Source organism: Anomaloglossus baeobatrachus, chromosome 6 (genome assembly GCF_048569485.1).
Source record: "Anomaloglossus baeobatrachus isolate aAnoBae1 chromosome 6, aAnoBae1.hap1, whole genome shotgun sequence".
NCBI lineage: Eukaryota > Metazoa > Chordata > Amphibia > Anura > Aromobatidae > Anomaloglossus > Anomaloglossus baeobatrachus.
In genome coordinates, this window is record NC_134358.1 from 545535646 (window position 1) to 545552019 (window position 16374).

Here is a 16374-nt window from a genome sequence, read left to right on the forward strand (position 1 = left end):
GGGCCTACCCCATTAGGGACCCGGAGATCCAGTGCCGGTAACACCAAAAACCCAGGTAATCCCAGTTTTCCCCAACATTCCCTCATACAATGGTGCTAAGCTAGGGTGGGAACAATGGATGACTGCCTAGAGGTGGAGCCAGTCTAGTCCACTAGTTGACCAGGTGGGAGGGGCGGACTGAGCAGACAGGAAGACAGTCAGTCTAGCAGAGACTGTGGAGTGTAGTAGTAGTAGTCGGAGAGTAGTCAGTGACTTTGGTGTGTGAAGGTGGATGTGAAGTGATGGTTTGACGCTGCTGAATGGTGATGTGGTATCCAGGAGAAGTAGTTAAGGTGGAGTACTCCCGGAACTATGCACCAACGAGGTACAGGACCCTAGGACTGGAAAGAGCTCCAAGCCGCCCTGTTAACACCTGCACAGCAAGGGGACCATCAAAAACCTTGCTGACCCTAAGAATCCAAAGACTCAGTAGCAAAGGGAAAACCAGGGATAGGACCAGTGACTCCATCCCCACAGGGTTCACGCTGCCGTCAGGTGGACTGAAGAGGACAAACCACCGGACGGGAACCCCCCAGTTGCTCTACGCCATTGGGACCCATTTACCAGAGGCAGGTGCAGGGGAAGAAGGTACCAGAGAACCAGACTGGCACTGGAACGAAGGGGACCCCTGGAGGTGAAATCAGCCGGCCTCGGGCAACCAGTTATCCACAGCTTGCTGTGAGTAAAACCAGTTGCACTAAACTTTGGTGTGGACTCCCTTCTTCTAACACCTGTCGCATTGCCTATCCTCTGGGGCCCGGCCCTGCTTGCGGAAGGCCTACCATCCAGGCTGCAAATACCACCAGCCCCAGTAGTGACATTGTGCAGCGGTGGCTCCATACCCTTAGCCGCAACACCGCAAGTGGCATCACGTATGAACACTAATTTAATCCCTTGTAAATATATCCCTATTATAAAAAGGGCCCAGGGCATGGAACCGGGCAGCGGCCACCACCGTGACATTCCCCAAGATAGACATTGCCCGGGACAGAGTACCCCATATCCCTTGGTGCTACACTATTAGGTATCAGGATGAGCTCCTCAGACCCATTGTGAGACCATATGCTGGTACGGTTGGCCCTGGGTTCCTTCTGATTCATGACAATGACAATGCTAGGCCTCATGTGGCTGAAGTGTGTGTGCAGTTCCTGAATGATGAAGGCATTGATGCTATGGACTGGCCCGCCCGTTCCCTAGACTGGAATCCAATCGAGTACATCTGGGACATCATGTCTTGTTCCACCCTCCAACATCACGTTGTACCACAGACTGTCCAGTTGTTGACTGATGCTTTATTCCAGGTCTGAGAGGAGATCCTTCAAGAGAACATCCACCGCCTGATCAGAAGCAATGCCCAGGTGTTGTAGGGAGGTCATACAGGCACGAGGAGGCCACACACACACTACTGAGCCTCATCAGGAGCATGCACAGGCATTGTAGGGAGGTCACACACGCACGTGGAGGCCACACATACTACTGAGCCTCATCAGGAGCATGTCCATTGTAGGTAGGTCATACAGGCACGAGGAGGCCACCACACACACTACTGAGCCTCATCAGGAGCATGTCCATTGTAGGTAGGTCATACAGGCAAGAGGACGCCACCACACACACTACTGAGCCTCATCAGGAGCATGCCCAGGCATTGTAGGGAGGTCACACACGCACGTGGCGGCCACACATACTACTGAGCCTCATTAGGAGCATGTCCATTGTAGGTAGGTCATACAGGCACGAGGAGGCCACCACACACACTACTGAGCCTCATCAGGAGCATGTCCATTGTAGGTAGGTCATACAGGCAAGAGGACGCCACACACACACTACTGAGCCTCATCAGGAGCATGCCCAGGCATTGTAGGGAGGTCATACAGGCACGAGGAGGCCACCATACCCACTACTGAGCCTCATCAGGAGCATGTTCATTGTAGGTAGGTCATACAGGCACGAGGAGGCCACCATACCCACTACTGAGCCTCATCAGGAGCATGTTCATTGTAGGTAGGTCATACAGGCACGAGGAGGCCACACACACACTACTGAGCCTCATCAGGAGCATGCCCAGGCATTGTAGGGAGGTCATACAGGCACGAGGAGGGCACACACAATACTGAGCCTCATTTCTTTGTCTTGAGGCACTTCCACTGATGTTGCATCATCCTGTATTTTTATTTACCACTGTGATTTTGAGTATCATTCCACATCCAGACCTCCATGGGATATTAGTTTTGATTTACTTTGATCATTATGTTTTGATCTCAACACATTCCAGTTTTATGTGATTTTTATTATATATATATATATATATATATATATATATATATATATATATATATATATATATATATATATATATATATATATATATATATATATATATATATATATATATATATAATATTACTCTTTACTGAAAGTACTTGCTGCTGGTTGAAAATTCGTTACCTGTAGGAATGCACACTGCTGAGGGGGATGTGACACTTCTCACTGATTTGTGCAGTGACAATAATCACTGCATACGATTATATCTTCCTGTCTATTTTCAGACTTAGATTTACTTCAGTAAATCTGTCTTAAAATTTGCAGGGATGAGGAATTGTCTTTTTTTCTGGAGGCCATTGTTGTTTTTTTTGTAATTGATTCTACAACCTTCACCCTGAACTGTAATTGACAGCAATGGACTAAAAAAATGTGTCCTCTGAAAACTACATATTATTTAAATCAAGTTTTTGGGTTATAGGTATTTTTTTAATTGTTTTAGTTTTTTTCTCATATCACTATCTGAATAAAATAGAAATCTTCCAATTTTCACGGTCATCACTGTGGCCATTCCACACTCATAGTTCCTATTCTTTTTTTAGAAGACTTTTAATCACAGACCAGATTATAATAACAGGTAACACCTATATCACAGCTGATAACACAGGATCCATCATTCACAATAGATTAGATCACAGCACACCTCCTCCCCCTCCTGTACAATGAATAACCCCTCCTATATACAGTAGATAACACAGGATCCATCATTCATAAAAGGTGATATCACAGCTGACCTCCTTCTCCTCCTGTACAATGTCTGATAACACCTCTATATACAGAGATAACACTGGATCCACCATGCACAATAGGTGATGTCACAGCTCACCTCTTCCTTTACAATGTCTAATAGAGCCTCCTATATACAGTAGGTAACACATGATCTACCATTCATAATAGGTGATGTCACAGCTCACATCCTACTTCTGTACAATTGACACCTGAGGAAAGCAAGTGGATCTTGCTGAAACGCGTTGTGAAGTGAAAACAAGAGCTTTATTTTAACAATAAAGCCTTACTATCTACAAAAAAATCGCAGATTTTAGATCTATTACTAGCGCTCAAAGACCGGTCATTTTTCATTTACCTTTATTGTCTACTTCTGTATAATGACTGATAACACCTCCTATATACAGTAGATAACACAGGATCCATCATTCACAATAGGTGATGTCACAGCTCACCTCCTCCTTCTCCTGTACAATGACTGATAGCACCACTATATACAGTATATAACACAGGATCCACCATTCACAATAGGTGATGTCACAGATCACCTCCTCCTGTACAATGACTGATAACACCTCTATGTACAGACAGATAACACAGGATCCACTATTCACAATAGGTGATGTCACAGATCACCTCCTCCCTCTTATACAATGATTGATAGCCAAAAAAGAAAGTAAAGTAAGCTCACCACCATATAATTATTCCTGGAAGGCAAATCCAGACGATGCTCGTGGGTCAGAAGGGCTGTAGTCCTTCATAGAAAGCGGAAACCCGGCACAGGAAAACATCCATGAAGACTTGAAATAAGATTAAAATTCCATTTTATTCTAAAATTGGTTAAAAACAGTGGAAGAAGGAATAAAATATAACTCCTCCGATCAACGCGTTTCAGACGCAATCGTCCTTAGTCATGATCGTTAGGAGGAAAGTGAACCAAGAATTAAATAGTGAATACACAGGTCATTATCGTCATGTTCACCTGTGTACGATTGCGTCTGAAACGCGTTGATCGTAGGAGTTATGTTTTATTCCTCCTTCTACCGTTTTTAACCAATTTTGGAATAAAATGGAATTTTAATCTTATTTCAAGTCTTCATGGATGTTTTCCTGTGCCGGGGTCCCGCCTTCTCTGAATGATTGATAGCACCTCCTTTATACAGTAGATAACACTGGATCCACCATTTATAATAGGTGATGTCACAGCTCACCTATTTCCTGTACAATGACTTTTGCACACGCTTATTAGATGCTTCAATATTGCTGCTAATGTACATGTGAAATTCCTGAAACACTAAGTATGCATCTAGAAAAATTCTAGTGGTCAGTCTGAAATTTGTATTTTTATTTGTGTACTTGAGAAAAAAATAAGTGCAACAGTTTTAAACAGGCCATTTTTGATTGACGTATTAATATTAAAGTTACATTAGAGATATTCATATAAAGTTCTATTATGTGCTTGTGTGGAGTGACTGAATTCCATTTTTTACTTTATCTCACATCTGTCCACGTTTTTGACCCACGTTTCAATCCATGGTTGTGAATGATTTGTGGAGGTTTTTTATGCAAGCAGTGGCCCTTTAATGAGGCCACCTAATTACACATATCGTGGGAAAAGAAAATGAGACCCCAGTCCAGCCCCCTGATGAGGTCAGCGAAGGCGGCAGACAATGTGGCGGTGTCGGAGCGCGAGGCAGAGGCATTGTTGCTCCGTGATACGTTTCATACACATGGAGGAGGCCGGGGACAATGGCCGACTCTCTGACTCATTATGGGCAGGAAGACGCTGTCATTTATAGGAAGCCGAGAAGTTTGGCCACTACTTGTAACTGAGATAAACATTAACTAAACAAAGAAGAAAAAAAAACTTATCTTTTTTTCCCTGGTGTTTCTATAAGGGATGTTTCTGTACATGCTGGATAAGCTATACATTTCCTTTTTATATTCTTTAAGGAACATTTGAAGACATGGGGAGGTAACGTTTAAAGGGTTTGTCCTATGAGCAAAGTACATTTTAATCAATACATCTTGAAAAATAATAATTTTCACAATTGGATGTGTTAAAAAAAAAAATGTTCCTGTGCCTAGATAATAGGGTAAATATGGCTCTGCAATGCACTGTGTAATGGTTTTGTGTGCAGACCTGCTCCAGGTCATGGTCCGCACATACCACATCTCCTGGACTGTGGAGAAAGCATACGTTACCCTAGTATAAAAATGAAGCAGCTGCTGCTATCTCAGGTAACAGATTTCGCTGCCTGTTTTATCACAGGAATGAGTGTTTCTATTGCGCATCCAGCCTTCTGAGCTTTTTATAAATCAAGTCAGCAAGTGGCCTCTGAGCTTATATCTCAATGACTTGATTCATGATGAACTCAAAGGACTAGTATTGTGGAGAAGACAATTGTTCCTGTGATAAAACAGGCAGGGAAATATGTTACCACACATAAACAGCTGCCAGGCCCTGCTGTGTTGTTACTTTATTCTTCCTCCCCTGGCCAGGAGCTGTGGTATTTGCTGACAATGAACTGGAGCAGCCACCCTGGACTGCAATAGTTAAAATAGCTGTCGGCTTAACAGAGGCCAGCAGCTGACGTGAATTTGCATGTCACCGGCATCAGCCATCACCCTATCAGAGGCCAGCAGCTGACATCAACTTACATGTCACTGGCATCAGCCATCACCCTGCCAAAGGCCAGCAGCTGACGTCAACTTGCATGTCACCGGCATCAGCCATCACCCTATCAGAGGCCAGCAGCCGACATCAGTAAACATGTTGCCTGCAAATGACGCCACTGCCATGCACCAGTCCGTCTGCACCACCAATGAAGCAAGAAGAGGACACTGCTGGACCGTGGACAGGTAAGAAGACTTGTTTATTTTATTTCAGAATTTCATTCATATGGGGACCAGGAGGGATGACATATGGGGAGCTAGGTGGGTCATTCTATTGAGGCCAGGATAGATAGACTTATGTGATGTCACAGCCCACCTCCTCCACCTCTTGTACAATGACTGATAACACCTCTATATACACCAGATAACATAGGATCCACCATTCACAATAGGGGATGTCACAGTTCACCAACTCCTCCTGTACAATGACTGATAACACCTCTATATACAATAGATAACATAAGAGCCACCATTCACAATAGGGGATGTCACAGCTCACCTTCTCCTCCTCTTATAGAGTGATTGATAACATCTCTGTACACAACTTATAACACAGGATCCACAATTCTTCCTCCTGTGCTCAACAATTACCTTTGCACATTTACATTAGATGCTTCAATTCAAAATATAGGGTCAGAGTTAGTCTGTTGCTGCTAATGTACGTGTGCATTTTCCAACATATTACTCACAGCAAGTTGGGCTGCAGTGTGTACATCGCCCAGGCCAAAAGCTAATGCTCTACCAGGATACAGCTAAACCCCCACTAGTGTGGAAGCGTCACAGGTGCAGGAGAAGCAGATCACACACACACACACCTCCATGGAATGGAGGGGAGGTGAATGCTAGATGATAAAACTGCACACAAGTGGCTTGCATAGAGCGCTGTTCACATGCAGATGGCACAGCCACAAACCCGCAGCCTATTAGGTGACGCCCTTCTATTAGATCAGGCGGGCTGCCAAGCCGTACCCCACTGTGTATCATGCATGGACAGACACTCTACAGTGCAAGGCCCAACAGAAGGGGGCCTGGCCGTATCCTGTACAAACAAAAAAATATGAGGTTTTTGTTGGTATTTATGGCCATAAAACGTAAGCCTACACCCTCGTCACGGGACCTCATGTCTGTAGGTCCCTACACTAAATATGAAAATAGCAACAAAAAGAGGACAATGTCCTCCAAAAATTAAGTATTACTCACAGCAAGTTGGGCTGCAGTGTGTACATCGCCCAGGCCAAAAGCTAATGCTCTACCAGGATACAGCTAAACCCCCACTAGTGTGGAAGCGTCACAGGTGCAGGAGAAGCAGATCACACACACACACACACCTCCATGGAATGGAGGGGAGGTGAATGCTAGATGATAAAACTGCACACAAGTGGCTTGCATAGAGCGCTGTTCACATGCAGATGGCACAGCCACAAACCCGCAGCCTATTAGGTGACGCCCTTCTATTAGATCAGGCGGGCTGCCAAGCCGTACCCCACTGTGTATCATGCATGGACAGACACTCTACAGTGCAAGGCCCAACAGAAAGGGGCCTGGCCGTATCCTGTACAAACAAAAAAATATGAGGTTTTTGTTGGTATTTATGGCCATAAAACGTAAGCCTACACCCTCGTCAAGGGACCTCATGTCTGTAGGTCCCTACACTAAATATGAAAATAGCAACAAAAAGAGGACAATGTCCTCCATTCTCCTGCACCTGTGACGCTTCCACACTAGTGGGGGTTTAGCTGTATCCTGGTAGAGCATTAGCTTTTGGCCTGGGCGATGTACACACTGCAGCCCAACTTGCTGTGAGTAATACTTAATTTTTGGAGGACATTGTCCTCTTTTTGTTGCTATTTTCATATTTAGTGTAGGGACCTACAGACATGAGGTCCCGTGACGAGGGTGTAGGCTTACGTTTTATGGCCATAAATACCAACAAAAACCTCATATTTTTTTGTTTGTACAGGATACAGCCAGGCCCCTTTCTGTTGGGCCTTGCACTGTAGAGTGTCTGTCCATGCATGATACACAGTGGGGTACGGCTTGGCAGCCCGCCTGATCTAATAGAAGGGCGTCACCTAATAGGCTGCGGGTTTGTGGCTGTGCCATCTGCATGTGAACAGCGCTCTATGCAAGCCACTTGTGTGCAGTTTTATCATCTAGCATTCACCTCCCCTCCATTCCATGGAGGTGTGTGTGTGTGTGATCTGCTTCTCCTGCACCTGTGACGCTTCCACACTAGTGGGGGTTTAGCTGTATCCTGGTAGAGCATTAGCTTTTGGCCTGGGCGATGTACACACTGCAGCCCAACTTGCTGTGAGTAATACTTAATTTTTGGAGGACATTGTCCTCTTTTTGTTGCTATTTTCATTTTCCAACATAGCAGCAAGTTTGAGTCCCAGTGGTCAGTGTGAAAATTGAAAGGTGTGGGGTTTTGTTTTTTTTTTTGTTTTTTTTAAATCTGGATATTAAAAAAAAAAAAAAAAAAAATAATAATTATCTGATATTGGTGGCGATGGTGATCAGAGTACACATTTTAAGGATTATTGTCAGAACTGCTTATTGAATAACTCTTTGATCGCTGTGGATCTGATCGCTGGATTTGTTAGCAATCCTGATAACATAGATCCGGATCCATGAGTGGAGCAGTGATGTGAAAATCTTGACCTCCACCGTATTCACGGTCTATGGGACTGCTAGAAATAACCAAGCTCTGTACCTTTCTGTTTCCAGCAGTCCCATAGACAATGAATGCTGAGAATAACCCTATGAATTTGCTAAATACTTGTCAGTACACTATTATATATATTACAACATTTCCTTCTAGAATCCGTCTTTTTCCTTTTCTCATGGCCGTTTCAGCCCAAACATAACTCCCATTATCTCCGCATCTACGGCTGCATTAATGCCATGGTGGAGGTTAATCACCTGCTATAAGCAGCGAGTGAAGCGTCACGGTGGTCTGAGCAGCCGAAATGTCAGCAAGGTAATAAAGCTGCGCAATAACCGAGCGAGACGGGGACTCTAATTTGGGTTTCTGTACTTTAGGCGGCCATAGTATTTCTATGTTATTATCCACGCTTGGCTTTTTACAACCTAGTTTAAGAAAGAAACAAACCCCCCCCCCCCCACCACCACCACCACCACCCAAAAAAGTCTTTCGAGGTGAATTTGGTATATAGGTTTTAGGCAAAATTGACTACACAGTAAAGAATTTCTCCTTCTATATGTAATTTTTAAAAAATCTGATTAATAAGGCCAGCTCAGGAGTTGAGCCTGCTCCATACAGTGCAGGTGTTCCGGCTGTGTTGTCGGGTCGACACTTGAGTCTACTGCTATCATTGGCGCTAGCTCAGCTCCCATCAACCTAACCCTTTAAATGCCGCTGGTACATTGTGACAGAGGAATTTAATAGGTTGGAGATGAGATACAGATAGTGCTAGGGACCTGTTGAAGGCCCCATTTGTCCATCATGACTGTACAGCTGCAAAGTCCAGCAACTTGACTTTATAGGAGATGGGTAATCATAGATTCAAGTACTCTCAGAAGTCGCTGGATCCTCTTCCATCCTCCACGACGATATCACTGAGCTTGTAGACGTTGCGCTCGTTCACCTTCCATTTGGGGAGGCCCCACAGATGCTCTGTAGGTTTTAGGTCTGGAGACGCTTGGCCAGTCCAGCACCTTTACCCTCAGTATCTTTAACAAGGCAGTGGTTGCCTTGGAGGTTTTTGTGTCATTATCATGTTGGAATACGAAGGGAGGGGATTCTGCTCTACTTCAGTACGTCATAGTACATGTTGGCATTTATGGTTTGCTCAATTAACTGTAGCCCCTCACAGCCGGCAGCTCTCATGCAGCCACAAACCATGACCCTCCACCACCATGCCTGACTGTAGGCAGGGCACACTTGTCTTTGTCCTCTTCACCTGGTTCCTGCCACACACACTTGACACCATCGGAACCAAATAAGTTTATCTTTCTGTCATCAGACTCCAGGACGGTTCCAGTAATCCATGTCCTTAGTCTGCTTGTCTTCAGCAAACTGCGCGCTTTCTTGTGCATCATCTTCAGTAGAGGCTTCCTTCTGGTATGACAGCCATGCAGAGCAATGAGATGCAGTGTGCGGCGTATGGTCTGAGCACTGACAGGCAGACCCCCAACCCCTGTAATCTTTGCAGTGTATGGTCTGAGCACTGGCAGGCGGTTCTTCCACCCCTGTTACCTCTGCAGAAATGCTTGCAGCACTCCTACATCTGTTCTAAAATGATGACCTCTGGATATGACTCTGAAGATGTGCACTGAGCTTCTGTGGACGACCATGGCGAGGCCTGTTCTGAGTGTAACCTGTCTTGTTATACCGCTGTATGGTCTTGGCCACCGTGCTGCAGCTCAGGGTCAGGGTGGTGGCAATCTTCTTATAGCCTCGGCCATCTCTATGTATAGAAACAATTCTATTTTTTCCGATCCTCAGAGAATTCTTTCCCATGAGGAGCCATGATGATCTTCCAGTGACCGATATGAGTGAGTGTGTGTGAGAGAACACCAAATGTAACACCCCTGCCCGCATTCACACCTGAGCCCTTGTAACACTAATGAGTCACATGTCACCGGGGAGGGAAAATGGCTAATTGGGTACAATTTGGCCATTTTCACTTAGGGGTGTACTTACTTTTGTTGCCAGCGATTTAGACATTAATGGCTGTGTGCTGAGTTATTTAGAGGACACCAAGTTTACACTGTTATACAAGCTGCGCACTGACACTGTACATTGTATCACAGGGTCAGATCTGCAGTGCTGTCCCAGGAAAAGATATAATAAAATATTTACAAAAATGTGAGGGGTGTACTTACTTTTGTGATATACTGTATCTCAAGAACGGCTGCAAATTTTAATAAGCTGTAAATTGCAAAAATGCTTGTTTTTAGAAACTCTATCCAACAAGATCAAATTTATGAAAGTGAAAATAACCCTTTAAGGGGTAAACGCTGGAAACCGCATTTATATTTTTTGCTGTCATAGACAGAAGTGATATATTAGGCTGGAGAATCTTAGAATACAGAAAAAAAAAAGATGAAAAGTTGTGGAGCAAGATGTATAATCTAATAATAAATCATCGCCTATTGACAGAACATTAAATATACATTAGTACGAAAAATGACTGAAAGCGGGCAGGCTCGCCGAAACTGGATTTTAATAAAGTTCCGTCATTTAAAACGCGGGAGACAGAATTATAAATTGGTTTTAAAATTACCTTTTCATTTTCTCCTAATTACAGCGGCCGGCATTGTGTGTCATGATCATTATTTCATTAGATATCTATAACATTGTGTGGACATGACGAATGATGGGGCACGGGTGATCAAATGAACATTTGGAGCTTTCCTAAAATTGAAGGACACGTGTCGTTATCCCAGCGGGAATAGATCACATAACCTCACTACGCACCTTGAATTATTAAAAAATTAAAGGGATTTTTTTTTATTAAAAAATGTAAAAACATTGCAAAGTGTTCATAAAAACCAGTAACTTTGCTATTTACTTGCTATTAAAAATCCTCTCTGTTCTCAAAAGAAGAGTGTAACGCTCGCGGCTGGTGTAAGGGCAGTGAGCGGGATTAGTGGACCTACTGGATCACAGGGGAGACCCGGGATTACCCTTTAGTGGGAGGGACTTAACCACGGACAACAGGGCAGTGACTGGTACTGTCACAGCTGATCCCTTGGACAGGTGACAGACTCAGGAATAGCCGGGTACAGGCGGGTACGGACATGAATAGTTGGCATGGCAGGGATTCTGGAGACGGACACAGAGATCAAGGGACCTGACAACTAGCTAAGTAGCAGACTGGAGTCTGACTAACTAGAGGCATTGCGCAGGCACCTCCCCTAATGGGAGGATGCCTTAAATGCACTGTGCCTCTCAAGCACGTGATGGCGGGGTGAAGTGCCCGTATAGGGACGTTAGAGAGCACAGGGGATAAACATGTCACCCGACTCTCCTCTACCTACTGTAAGGGCCTTTGTGTCGCCCAGAGTTATGGGGTACTCGGACCTGGGCGGTGTATATCTGGGGAATGTCACTTTGGTGGCTGTTGCCCGGTCCCGTGCCCTGGGTCCTTTTTGAAAAGGGGAATATTTACAGGGGATTAGGATAGTGTTCACACGTGACTCCACTTGCGGTGTTTCGGCTATGTAGATGGAGCTGCCGCTGCACAATGTCCACTACTGGGGCTGGTGTTAATGGCAGCCTGGATGTTAGGCCCTCCGCAAGCAGGGCTGGGTAGGTGATGTGACGGGTGTTGGAAAAAGGTAGTTCACACAAAGGGTTCAGTTCAACTGGTTCTTTACTCACTTTCTGGTGGTAACTGGTCACCCGAGGCCGGCTGGTTTCACCTTCAGGTTCCCTTAGTCCCAGTGCCAGTTTAGTTCTCTGGTTTGTTCTTCCCTTGCACCTGTCTCTGGTTAGTGGGTCCCCGACTGGTGGTCTTCCACTGCTGTCCATATGACGGTAGTGTGAACCCTGTGGGGTTGGAGTCTCTGGTCCTGTCCCCGGTTCTCCCTTTGCTACTGAGTCCCGGACTTCAAGGTCAGTGAGGTCCTTGATGGTCCCCTGGCTGTGCAGGTGTTATCAGGCCTGCCTGGAGCTTCTGCCTGACCTAGGGTCCTGTACCCCGTTGGTGCGTAGTTCCGGGAGTACTCCACCGGCAACTAACCTCCTGGGCAACAGGTTACTGTTCACTCCTAGTCAATGCATCTGTTCACGTCCACTCTTACTGCTAGACCTCGACTAACTACTGTCTTCTAAACTGTCCACAGTCTGCCTCTCCCACCTGCTCAACTAGTGGACTGGACAGGCACCAGCTCTAGGCGGCCATCTATTGGTCCGACCCTAGCTTTGTACCATTCTATGGGGGATTGTTGGGGAAAACTAGGATTTCCTGGGTTTTTGGTCTTACTGGCACTGATCTTCTGGTTCCCTAGGGTGTAGGCCCTGCATCCCGGTGGGGATGCAGTACCTTGTAGCTCCCTGAGGGCTTAAGGGGCGCTACACCTTCCTACCGCCTTTCCATCCCGTTATAACCTTTGTGATGCGCTGTGCGCCAGACTGTCCCCAAGTTCGTGTGTGACAGATTCCTATTTTTATGTGTACTATTTATTTCGGAAAAGTTTGTTGAAGTGACAGCGACCAGTGTGTGACATGTCGTCCTGACGTTTGCAAATATCACCTGTAAAATAATAGATGGCCGATACCAAACATTCGGTGTACCAGGGTTATTTGTACTGTGTATCAATGGTTTTGCAGATGCTACTTGTGGCCTTCCCCTCGCTTACATCTATAATCTTCCCCTGCATATACTGTATACCGTGCACTGCGAATGACGGCTGGAGGCCTCGTCCTTCATCCACACAAGATACAAATATGAGCAATTAAAACTAATTAAAGTAATGGCCATATCACCCGATAATTATTTATGTGGTGTCAGTGTATATTACCTCACTGCTTATTACATATGCGTAGGAAAAAGCTAATGTATGCAGCGGTATACAGATCTGGGCGTTTTCCACTTGTAACGTGGAATTTATTATTGAAGCATGAATTCATATGTGAGAAATGTAGCCACGAATATAACGAGATCAGGAATTTCTAAAAATCCCTCTATCTATCCCTCTATCTATCTATCCCTCTATCTATCTATCCCTCTATCTATCTATCCCTCTATCTATCTATCCCTCTATCTATCTATCTATCCCTCTATCTATCTATCCCTCTATCTATCTATCTATCTATCCCTCTATCTATCTATCTATCTATCTATCTATCCCTCTATCTATCCCTCTATCTATCCCTCTATCTATCCCTCTATCTATCCCTCTATCTATCCCTCTATCTATCCCTCTATCTATCCCTCTATCTATCCCTCTATCTATCCCTCTATCTATCCCTCTATCTATCTATCCCTCTATCTATCCCTCTATCTATCCCTCTATCTATTATCTATCTATCCATCTATGTATCCCTCTATCTATCTATCTATCTATCCCTCTATCTATCCCTCTATCTATTATCTATCTATCCATCTATGTATCCCTCTATCTATCTATCTATCTATCTATCCCTCTATCTATCTATCTATCTATCTATCCCTCTATCTATCTATCTATCCATCCCTCTATCTATCTATCCATCCCTCTATCTATCTATCCATCCCTCTATCTATCTATCCATCCCTCTATCTATCTATCCATCCCTCTATCTATCTATCCATCCCTCTATCTATCTATCCATCCCTCTATCTATCTATCCATCCCTCTATCTATCTATCCATCCCTCTATCTATCTATCCATCCCTCTATCTATCTATCCATCCCTCTATCTATCTATCCATCCCTCTATCTATCTATCCATCCCTCTATCTATCTATCCATCCCTCTATCTATCTATCCATCCCTCTATCTATCTATCCATCCCTCTATCTATCTATCCATCCCTCTATCTATCTATCCATCCCTCTATCTATCTATCCATCCCTCTATCTATCTATCCATCCCTCTATCTATCTATCCATCCCTCTATCTATCTATCCATCCCTCTATCTATCTATCCATCCCTCTATCTATCTATCCATCCCTCTATCTATCTATCCATCTATCTATCCCTTTATCTATCTATCTATCTCTTTTCTATCTATCCCTTTATCTATCTATCTATCTATCCCTATAGAGAGAGAGGGGAGCCAGCACGATCTGAAAATGGCATGCTTCATATAAAAAGTGCAAATTCACAGATTTATTCCAAATGTACTGTAATATAAATGAGATTTTTAGCAAATAATTGATCAATTTTTTGAGCCACCCCTGCCAACGTCACGGCAAATCTTAATAGGGGGGTCCTACTCTATATTCTGTATTTCATGTGCCATGCGGCCTCCTAGATAAAGTTAAAAGCAGAACCATAATAGAGCACACATACCTGTAACCTGTATATAACCGCTTCTATGTTGCAAAAGAGGCAATTTGTGGATAGAGGCCAGCCCAGGTCCCAGCATGTGGAGCAAGCTCTACACATACCAGGACTATATCAGAACTGACCCTCCCAGTGCCAGAGAGCAACCATTGATAAAGGCGGACCAGATCCAAGTATGGTGCTTAATTAGCAATGCCTGTGGAAAGGGTGAGGCAACTGAATGTGTACAGCTACCAACAGGAGGAATACATTGCAAACCAAGATCAGGCGTGCATGGCATGGTGGTGACCGGCCAAGCGGCTATATACAGGTTACAGGTATGTGTGCTCCATTATGGTTCTGCTTTTAACTTTATCTAGGAGGCCGCATGGCACATGAAATACAGAATATAGTGTAGGACCCCCCTATTGAGATTTGCCGTGACGTTGGCAGGGGTGGCTCAAAAAATTGATCAATTATTTGCTAAAAATCTCATTTTTTTTTATTATAGTACAGTTGGAATAAATCTGTGAATTTTCACTTTTTATATTATGCATGCCAATTTCAGATCGTGCTGGCTCCTTTTTTTCTATCTATCCCTATCCATCCCTCTATCTCTTTATCTATTTTCTCTGCAGAGCCCCCGCAGGGTAAACTAAGCATTGCACAGTGTCCATTCACATTTGTGTTATCTATATAATACAGGACATGGCGGGTCCTCCAGAGGGAGAGACACTCTTCATAGCCGGTTTCAGATCCTGAACCTAGGACCCCTCCTATTAACAAGAATCAGTCGTCATGATTATGCATGGTAAAATAAAAGCATGGCCATAATGGCGCTGCACTACTGAAGCAACAGACGACATTGGGCAGCGCTTGCGCAGATTCATCTCCCGGCATGCGTCAGTAAAATGGCGCTGGTAGAGGCGCATGCGCAGATTGAGATCTCATTATTGAGCTGAGACCTAACTCTGTACATGTGCCACTGGTGTCTTTTTTTTTTTTTTTTTTGTTTTTAACACTGCTGGGAGATTTATCTGCACAAGCGATAATGATTATATTTAATCACTTCTAGCACTATTAATTCCATAGGGCTTTACAGACATTGGCAACACTGTCCCCATTGGGGCTCACAATCTAGGTTCCCTATCAATATGTTTTTGGCGCATGGGAGGAAACCGGAGAACCCGGAGGAAACCCACGCAAACACGGGGAGAAATACAAACTCCTTGTAGATGTTGTTCTTGGTGGGATTTGAACCAGGACCCCAGTGCTGCAAGACTGTAGTGCTAACCACTGAGCCACTGTGCTGCCCTGCTACGCCCTGCCCCTCTATTGCGGCCCACTGTCCTGCCCCCTTGGCCCACCCTCTGTCGTGCCCCTCTGTTTAACCCCCTCTGTGCCGCCCTACAAGTTTTGTCCCCATTGTTCCACTCCTCAGACCCGCCTTTCAGTCCCTCCACGCTGTCCTGCACCACTGTTTCCCCTCATAGTCCCGACCTGCTCTCCTGCTCCTCTGTTCTGCCCTTCTGTCCCTCCCCACTGTACTTTCCTCTCTTTTGTTGCTCTGTTTCGCCCCTCTGTTCAACCCCAGTCTCACCCTGCTCTCCTGCCCCACTGTTCCGCCCCCTCCTCTGTTCCTCCCCTTCCTGTTCCGCCCCTCCTCTGTTCCG

At 44.8% G+C, this 16374-nt stretch overlaps 1 protein-coding gene across 4 annotated transcripts in view; it reads left to right on the forward strand.

Annotated features, from left to right (window-relative positions):
• CDK14 (cyclin dependent kinase 14) overlaps positions 1–16374 on the forward strand; it is a 629746-nt gene that overhangs the window by 323487 nt on the left and 289885 nt on the right. The gene's annotated exons all lie outside the window — the stretch shown is intronic.